At 40.9% G+C, this 10,331-nt stretch overlaps 1 pseudogene across 1 annotated transcript; it reads right to left on the reverse strand.

Moving 5' to 3' along the window:
• Positions 1 to 8,995: 8,995 nt before the first annotated feature.
• On the reverse strand, positions 8,996 to 9,609 carry LOC308353761 (large ribosomal subunit protein eL15-like; annotated as a pseudogene). Its single transcript has one exon. The product of its transcript is annotated as a large ribosomal subunit protein eL15-like (transcript).
• Between the last annotated feature and the right edge of the window lie 722 nt (positions 9,610 to 10,331).

Below are 10,331 nucleotides of genomic sequence, written 5' to 3' on the forward strand. Positions count from 1 at the left end.
GGCTTATTAAAGCACGGGGACTGGACCTGTAGGCAGAAAGACCTGCTGCTCTGGGGTTGTGAAGGGGTGGCTGATTATATATGATGGGGTTGGAGGAGTAAGGAAAAGGGAGGTTTCAAAAGAATTTTCTTTAAAAAAAAAAAAAAAAAAGATTTTATTTATTTGAAGAGAGAGAGAGATCACAAGTAGGCAGAGCAGTAGGCAGAGAGAGAGGGGGAAGCAGACTCCCCACTAAGCAGAGAGCCTGACTCAGGGCTGGATCCCAGGACCCTGAGACCATGACCAGAGCAGAAGGCAGAGGCTTAACCCACTGAGCCACCCAGGTGCCCCTCAAAATAACTTTCATATGCTAAAGATACCTGCTGGATACCACAGGCCTTGCCATTGTCAAGTTAAGGTTGTGTTTCCCCTCTAGCAAGGCATTAACATTAAGATGGTTGGGAGATTCCTTGAAGAATGTCACACTTGTCCCAACCCAGGAGTGGGGGTGGGGAAGGTTGCAGGGTGTCTGCTTATGCTTTGTCTTCAGCCAGCCTTCTACTCCCCCATCAGAATTTTAGGAATCTTTGCCCAATCCGTGATTAGCAGGAGGGGAAAATCAACTTACATGAGCAGGGCCAGTAACTGAGATTACTCCGTGATTCCCACAAATTAGTATAAAAACATTATGCTACATTCTCATTTTACCCTATGCTATGGCTTCATGGTATTTATCCTAACTTATAATTAGATATTTAGTTTTATAATGACTTATGCAGTGACTCTCTGCCCTTCTTAGGCCACAAACTCCAGGAGAGCAGGGACCAAGACACAGTCTCATCCTCAGGGCCTAGCAAAAGTTTTCGTAACTAGTTAGTCTTCAAATGGAATGGGATAAATATATGACTGCAAGAAGGAACAGTTCATCAATAGAACGTTTGTGTTCTTGCCATAGACTCATCTCAAAGCATCCCATTTTGAGAGGATTCTCTTGTTGCTTAGAAATTCCAAAGGATTCCTCTTTGAATAGCAAATCATTTCCTTTTGTCATCTTCCAAATCTGGTCATTCTCAATTGCCATGGAAGTAAGTGCACGAAATGCTAGCTGGTAGGAAACCACAGAACAATCCATAACTGGGTACTATAGGTGCTCTGAGGGTCTTAAAAGATAAAATGATGTCTGTTCCATTGAATTACAGGGGAAAAGCCTGTAACACTGAATGAGAGGAAAGTCTAAGGAATTTAAGTCTCTGATTTAATACGAGTATATAAATGACATTAAAGCAAAGGATTCTACCTTGTTTAAAAAGACACTATTCCTCTGATCTCATTGAGCAAAGCAAATCCTACATGCCCACTTTATTTTTTTTAAAGATTTTATTTAGTTATTTATTTGACAGAGAGAAAGAGCACAAGCAAGAGGAGCAGCAGGCAAAGGGAGAAGCAGACTGACTCCCCGCTGAGCAGGGAGCCCAAGGCTCTGCTCCATGCAGGGCTCCAGGCGGAGCTTGATGTGGTACTTATCCCAGGACCCTGGGATCATGACCTGAGCCAAGGCAGAGGCTTAACTGACTGAGCCACCCAGGTGCCCCCTACATGCCCACTTTAAACAGTAGTGTATCAATAGACAAAAAGGCATTTTGTTTAGGTTAGTTCTTTCACAAAATTATCTAGCACTTGGGATGATTTCACCTGGGAGCTTCGCCTTTTGAAGTTAACCCTTATAGGTTATTGCTCTATTCTCTTCCGAGTATTCTAAGCCAGAGGGCCCAAGCTTTTCTAGAAGTAACGAGACAGTATGGTACATTCCTCTGGTTTAAAAAAAAAAAATTCAAGAGGTTTAAGTAAAATCTTACAAAGAAAGCTAAAATGGAAGGATAAAATAGAGCTGATCGGGGCGCCTGGGTGGCTCAGTGGGTTAAAGCCACTGCCTTCGGCTCAGGTCATGATCCCAGGGTCTTGGGATGGAGCCCCGCATCGCATCGGGCTCTCTGCTCAGCAGGGAGCCTGCTTCCTCTCTCTGCTTGCCTCTCTGCCTACTTGTGATCTCTGTCTGTCAAATAAATAAGTAAAATCTTAAAAAAAAAAAAAAAGAGCTGATCTTCTCTATGGGGTGGGTTGAAACTCACTCCAAACCCACAGATTAAGAATTCTTTCTATTTCGTGTTGGTCATGGTCTCTGGGATCTGAAGATAAAGGAATTAGCAACATTGTGTGTATTCCAGCTGTATCTTCAGTGAGGCATTCTCTACAGAAATTTGTTTTTCTCAATTCTGAGTAACGTTCAGATCATGTTTATAGGGAAAAAGATTTGGGGGACTTCCAGGATTGGTTTAAACTATTTTGTGTTATATTTCAACAAGTACAAACATAAATGCATAATATTATTTTCCATTTGTTGTTCCTCTGTAACTCGAAAACTGGTGAAAGGCCCAAGTTCTCTGCCCAAAATCTTTAATGTCTGCTAGAAAGATAGATCATGGAAATTCAGTTTTTGATCCATGAGGATACAGAGGCAGGACTCTTAGTTGCCTTTGAAGCACACAATCTCTGTTCTGCCTTCCTAACAGTGGAGAGCCTAGGTGTGGAAGAGGGGCAGTCCATACTGGTAGGTGCACCGGCAAGGCTCCAGGGTCAAAGCTTCATATAAACCGAATCCTTTCCCAAGAACTACGTGATACTGGGGGAATTCTAATTGTGGGACAATGGACTATTTCCAGACCTTAAGTAGATCCGACTCTTGTTAATGTTTCATTTAAGTGCCATGTAGGTAGCATGCTTGCCTCTTCCCCTGCCTAAGGGTTATCAGCTATATAACAAATACCCATTTCTAATTTATTACAGTTTGCAGAACGATTTTTACCCTCTGTCTACTGGCTGACCAATTTTATAGTTTCAACTGGCCTCTAGTTTCTCAGATAAAAGAGAATACTTTTTTTTTCCAGTCTGTTTAATGTTAGAAAAAATAGACCGTTTTAAACAATCTTTTAACTTTTTTTCACCATTGAAAACAGACAAGATTGAAAGAAGAGAATATGAAGAAGAAGTAAGAAATGTTAGGATAATGAATATATATGTGTCTAGGAGAGAAAGCCATTAGGAGGAGGGAATGGCTAAGAAAGAATCCCAGGCATGAGAAAAACGCAAAATTATGTCTATTTTGAGAGCATGTAGAATAATCTGTCTCTCTTCATGTAAAAAGTGTTTATAGAAGAATGAGGCAGTGAAACCTACAATGTGTCCAATTGGATCTCATCTCTCTTAGTAAGAAAGGAAGGTCATTGGGAGGTCATGACCATCTGACCTTGAGTTAATTTGCTTTTATACCCCCAGAATTCTGGTGCAGTGAGGAAATCCTGGGTAAAAACTTAGGGACTAGGTTATTTTTTGGGCGGAATCCATCCAAACCCTGTTCCAGAATCTCTGACTCAAGTTTATGTAAGCTAGAATGACATTTTGGAATCTCTTTCCTATAAAATATGACACGTAAGTCAGTTGTCCAAATAAAGATCAAGAAAATAACCAATTAACAATAATGAAAAAATTTCTTCAAGGTGTCTCTATGTACTATAAGAATAGAGAGAAGAAACTGAGTTTTTGAGATGACCATTGTGTTATTGGATCACATTTTACCTGAAGCCCACCCCATCTCTTGAATTTCCATTTAGATGAGCTAATAAATCACCTTTGGTTCTTAAAGGAATTTGAATTAGGTTTTCTGCTATTTGCAACTAAATCATTTAAACTGATGAAATATACATATTCAGCCATTCATGGTGAGCTAGACAGGTACTTTCAGGTGTCAAGGAACACAATGAAATTACCTCCGTTGGAGGGAGTTTGTTAAAGAATAGCTAGGATTATTAGGAAGACTAGAGTGTCCATAGGTGAAACAAATGGAGAAGTGTGACATCTCTCTGGGCATACCACAAGCACACAGAGAGAGAAATGGGAGGTCAGTTCAGAGGGTGCAGATCTCAAGACCAGGGTTTCTTAAAGATTTTGCACTTTTATCATAATGATGATTCAGCAAAGCCCTGTTTCTATTTACCTTGTTTTCCTTCTGTCTCTAACAATAATTGTTTAAATTGGTTCCTAGAGAATCTGGTGATCCTTCATATTCTGGCTTATTTAACAACAAGGCAGTGAACAGCTCTGTGTTCTATACACAGAGGAAGGGCTAGTTCATTTACAGGCTTCACTTTTAAGGGAGCAGCATTATATTCAGGAGCCCCTAAATTCCAGAAAAAGAAGTCTTTGCTCAGAACCATTGAACGTATTTAAAGAGGGTATTTTTAGGGTGTTTGAGAAATAGACTCCTAGTCACCAGGAGTTCTGTATGGAAATTGCCTGTGCGTATGCGTGTGTGTCTGTCTGTCTGTCTGTGTGTGTACAGTAGTGGTCATGGTGGTGATGTCAGGTTGTTTTAATCCCCGTGTTTTGTACCTGAAATTTTGTTTTAACTTTTCCTTATACTTGATATTTCAAGGTTCCCAGCTTCCCTTCAGTTTTAGTAAATGGTTTAGTTCCCTCCATTGTTGTAATATTTTAGGCCCTAAGGCAGTGCTTCTTGGACTATCTGTGAAGAGTCAGGTTTTTGAGGTTTTGCTTTTAGTTTCCAAAGTATCACTGATCAAGGCACTTAAAATGAATTACTAATGATTATATGCCTGAATGTTGGGTCAGTGTTATTGTAATAAAGTTTAAAAAAAAATTTAATTTCTTTGTGGACCAGCCTGTCCACAAAGCAATTCTCCAGGACCTTGTTACTCCAACTATGGTCAATAAACCAGAGACATCTTCATCACTTTGGAGCTGGTGAGAAATGCAGAATCTCAGGCATCACCCCAGACTACTAAATCAGAATCTTCATTTTAACTTGGTGTCAAGGTGATTTATATACACATTAAAGATCTTAGGGAATTTCTAGTCTTTCATCTGTTTTTTGTCTTCCAGGAATGTTCTGCTATATCTTTACCTAAAAAGCCTTTTTTCTCCCCTCTTTCTTCTCTTTTTAGTGCTTTAGACTGCTGGCATCTTTCCTCACTCATGTCACTGATCAAATGTCCACCTCTGCTGGAGAAGGCTTTTCAGGCTCTCCAGAATGATTGTTGACCCCTTCATCCCCCCACCCCAACCCCAACACACTCAGCCCAGCTAGAATGTAAGCCTAATAAAGCAGAGATCTGTCTCATTCCCTGCCCTTTATCCAGGGCTAACTCAGTGCCTGTTTGTGGGTACAACCATGTGCTGTCTACACTCTGCTTCCATTCACTTCATGACTCTGCTTACTTCTGGCTCCTATGATGTTTTGTGTTTATCACTTTCTCTGTATGTCCTTCTGAATTTGTAGCAGAGAGTCCAACCCAAACTGGCTTGTAAAATAAAAAGGATGCTGGCTTATATAACTAGAAAGTTCCAGAGTAAATGCAGTGGTCAGGCGCAGTTCCCTTACAGCTCTGGCCCTTTCTCTCTGATTCTTTCAGCTTTTCATCCAGTCTGGCGGCTGGATGACCTCCACAGTCCCAGCTCCCGCGTTCCCATGGAGTGCTCCCCAGAGACCATGCACTGCAGCTGCTCTCCTTCACAGTAAAAAAAGCTGCCCCCCAAACCTCCAGCAACATTCCTCCAACATTCCTTAGACTGAATTGGATCACATACCCCTTCTAAATATGTATACACATATCGAGTGGCGTAATTACAAATGATGAAATGGATAGATCTTATGGCACCTTTCATCAAGTTTTGACAACTATATGCAACCTTATAGACACTAACCAAACCAAGGTGTGGAATATTTCCATCCCCCTGGAAAGTTGCTTTGTGTCCTTTCCAGTCAATCAGATGAGTTAACAGTCCCCTGCTGAGCCATCATGGAGTTGGGAGCCAAAAGAACAATCAGGGACACTGAACCTGTCTTTCTGTAAAATGTTGTCATTTTATTCATCGTGCACATTAAGTCTTAAGAAAATATCGCATTAAAATATGATTTATGCTAATTACTAGCTGTTGTTGTTTGATGTCCTCTGTCTTAAAAACCAAGTGCCACACTCACCTTACTTGCATCTCCCTAGACGCTGCCCTGCAATTAAAAGACCTCTGCTTCTCTTTCTTTCTGTCTCTTTCTTAATATGATATCTGCATGTGATCTCTCCACATGATAGTTCCAATATGGCTGACCTTTTCACATGGTAGCCAGAGGCTCCCAGAGTAGGTGCCCAAGAGAAGCCAGCTCCCAGAGTAGATGCCCAAGAGAATCCAGAGTAAGTGTCCAAGAGAAGCTGTATTTCTTACCTGATTTATCCTTCAGAGTCACCTAGGGCAACTTCTGCCACATTTCATTCGCTGTAGCAGTCACAAGGAGAGGGGACATAGACTCTGTCTCTTGGTAGGAGTGTCAAAGAATTTGCATAAGGATAGTCTGGTTGGCTCCCAGTTGACTGAGCAGCTGGATCTTGATTTTGGCTCAGGTCATGATCTCAGGATCATAGGATCAAGTCCCACCTTGGGCTCTGCTTAAGGATCCTCTGTCTCCTCTCCCTTTGCCCCTCCCCAGCTTGTGCTCTCTCTCTCTTAAATAAATAAATCTTAAAAAAAAAAAAATCTGTGGATATATTTTTAAGCCACCATGGATCCCACTGCTTTTATAGCCATTTTTGGACAATAGTGAATAACCCTTATTTTTTTAGTATTAAAAACTCTTATTCCAATGAAATTTTAAAAAATTCATCTTCCTTTCAATTTCAAGTGTATCCTCTTTGCCCCCAAGTTTAATTGGCTATTGTTGGTTTCATTCACTCTCTCCTCTCCATTCACTCACTCACTGCTATTTTTGGCCCATCTAAGCTTAGAGTAAGAAGTTGGGGATAAGATGAAAAGGAACAAAATCATCCTTTTACTTGGCTGAATGTTGAAAAGATTCAGGTTTCTTTTATCTACGGGGGTGGATAACCAAAAGCCAACTCCCTCTTTTAGGGGGTGATTTAGTGAATTATTTGGTGACCCCCCCCCCACTCTGGAGCCCCCCCCCCCCACCAAGGAGCCACTCTGGCTCCTTGGCCCTCTGTCCATTATGGGGATGATGTACATTCTCGTGACCTTGTAATACTCTCCTTCAGCTCCTGCTTTCCTGATACACCCTCACACAGCCTCTTTCTGCTAGGGTCCACTTATCCAGGCAGGCAGTTCTTTTGGGGTATTTTTTTCAAAATGGCACCAGTCTAGACTCACTACATCCAAGTTGTCTTTATGGGTTTCTGAGAAACTCAGCAACTCAGCTGCTCCAACTCTGCATATCGGTATTGGCCTTGCCATCAAGGCAATTCTAGATAGCCTTTCATATTCAGACTTTTCTAGGGAAGACTCAAACAGTGTTCTCTATGTTCCCCCAACTCCAGATGAGCCAGAATAAGTTTCCCTTATGATGTTCTTACCATGGTCTATTTTTTTTTTTTTTAGTTTAATAAACATTTATTCCTTTAGTTGAACAACCTCTACACACAAAATATATATATGGTTTAGGATCTCTTTTTGAGTGGAAAAGGAATTTAGTTCTCAAGAGGTTTTGAGCCTTTTTCTAGAAATCATTTAACTGAGCTTCAGACCCCTAAAAATATATATAAAAACTGGCTCAAGGAAACCAGCAATTAGATTTTGAAATCAAACCATGGATTAAGTTAGCGAACTTAAAATTGGGGCAATTCCTCTCCCGTAATTCCTACACGCCCAAATTCACCCTGGAAAACAAAAACCTCGTCTACTGGAAGACAAAATGGACACAGAATAGTGGTATACTTAACATCAAGGTGGGCCCAGTTGATGGACTGGCAAAGACTTTGAGGGATTTGAGTTAAGGATGAGAAAAGTGACTGGGAATAACACATGTAAGGATTAGATTGAAAACTATAGACTTGTAATGACGCCAACTACATGACTTTTCTCAATAGCCTATGGGAATGTTTAAGTGGGTTGACCCAAGATGACTTAGGACTTGGAATGAGCAATGAGGTACTTTTAAAGCCAACCCCATTTTTTTCTCCCAAGGTGGCTAGTGGATTCATAATGGTCACAAAGACCATGGATAAAGTATTTAAGATTCTAATCAAAGCCAACTTTAATTTTTCATCCTCACACTTGAAAGGTTATCTGAGGGCCACCAGTTTCCCAATTCTAGCACTAATTACTAGCTTATGTATCTTAGTCTTCTCATTTACCTAATGTTCAATTTCCATCAGTTTTCATAGAGACCATTAACTAACTACTTTGCAGGAAATTCAGGATTCTATAGATCCTATGGAGTCGTGGGATACAACCGGGAGCCTCCACATTTTATGTTAATTTCAACAGTACTGTGGAGACCAAGGCAATTTTGCTTTGATTAAGCAGGATATATTTTCCTTTTTAAGAGAACCCTCCTGTAACAGGTAGTTTTATTCAATTCTTTTAAAAAATTGGTGGGATTCTTTTTAAGTATTCTTTCCAAAGCAACAGTTACACAGTTGGAATATTAAAATGCGGTTCCTGGTTAACGCAGTTTACGTATGATCATGATTAAAGATTAGGATAGTCTTCACATTTCCGAGCAAGATCCAGTTAAAAATCTTCTTCTTTCCAAACCCCTAATAACAGCCATTTGAGAGTAAACCAGAGCATTACATCACTCCAATAAGCTGTAGGTTTCATTACATGCACCAGCAAATCTACCTGGCTAGCTTATACATTCCACTTTTACAGAATTTATTTTATACCTATTATACCACACAGTATTTTAAACACTGACATTAAACTCCCTAATAAGATAAAGCAAAGACAAAAGTGTTTATCTTATTAGAAACAAGATACACCATCACTTACAGTCTTCAAACATTATTGCACTTTAACTTTCATAATTTGACAATGCATTCATGGAACAATCTGCAGTCAACTAAATTTAACAGACAAATTAAAGAACACCTTAAAGCAGACATGACTGTCCTAAATTGTTTATTAGGTAAGAATTTTACAAACATTACTTTGATTAGCGGTAATGGTGGAGCTGGAGAGTATTGTGTCTTCTCCATGCCGCTCTGCGAGAGCCACCAACAGTGTGGTGGAACTCGTGACCCTTTCCAAGGCCACGGCTCTTTCCGCCTGCAGGCGTCAGCCATAGCATCTCCCTGTGCTTGTGGACTGGTTTGGTGATCCACTGGGTGTCAGGATTTCTTCTGAAAGCTTTATGGAATGGATCAATGAGGATAACCTCAAAGAATTTGTATGTGGAATCTTCACCAACCCAGTAAGAATTCAAGACTCTTAGAGCCCCACAGTGACGTCCAGCTCGCTCCTCTCCAACAGACTGAACGCTTCATGCAAACTTTAGCTGATTAACACCATGATGGACAGGCTTGCCGTAGGTAGCACCCTTAGGAACTGGGCGTTTGCGGCCACCATGACGCACACGAATCCGATATATGACATAACCTTGCCTGGCCTTGTACCCTAGCCTGCGCGCTTTATCTGGTGGGTTGGGTGGGGAGCCTTGTGGAGCACAAACAGCTGGCGGTACTGCCAGCAGCGCACCCTGAGAAGAAAGCACATTACCTTGGACTGCTTCTTCCTCCATAGTTCCTGGATGTACTTATAAGCGCCCATCTTGGCCTACCTTTGAGTTGATGGCTGCTGCCCGACAGAGAGGTCTTACCATGCTCTATTTTAATAGCTGCGCCAGGTAAGACCCAAGCTTTACAGCTCAGCAAACAGCCAGGCTGGGTGATGAAATACTTCCTCTCTAACAGTCAAGTCAGACTTGGTGAGTGATTGTCTTGAAGTTCCCTTGAAGAAGCAAGATTCTGCCACTATGAGGAGCGGTAGAAAAACATAGTACGCTCTCCCAACTGTGCAGTTGTCTCCAAAGGAAGCCTCACTCTGAAGACAATGTTTGAAATCCTACTCTATTTTAATGTAGCCTGAAAGGGTGCCAGGATCCACGTTGTGTTTCTGAGTAAGCTCGTGGGCATGTGTCTATTTCTCTGTTTAGAATATGTGGAGCAAATATCCCTTGGGTCCTGAGATTTAGGACTTCATCAAAGCTTCAAAAGACAACAAAAAAATTCCCCAACTGGTATCACTAACATTCTGTTAATTTTTTAACGTTTTTTCTTTTCTTTTTTTTTTTAAGTTGGCTCTGCATCCAATGTGGGGCTTAAACTCATGACTCTGAGATCTAGAGTCACATGCTCTACTTGACTGAGGACTGAGCCAGCCAGGCGGCCCAACACTTCTGGATTTTATATTAAAGTAACATATAATAGTGTCTGTTCCTGGATCATGTCCCATCTGTCTCATTTCTTGCATTAATATCACATTGTTTTAAT

This window comes from Martes martes (assembly GCF_963455335.1).
Source record: "Martes martes genome assembly, chromosome: 12".
Taxonomy (NCBI): Eukaryota; Metazoa; Chordata; class Mammalia; order Carnivora; family Mustelidae; genus Martes; species Martes martes.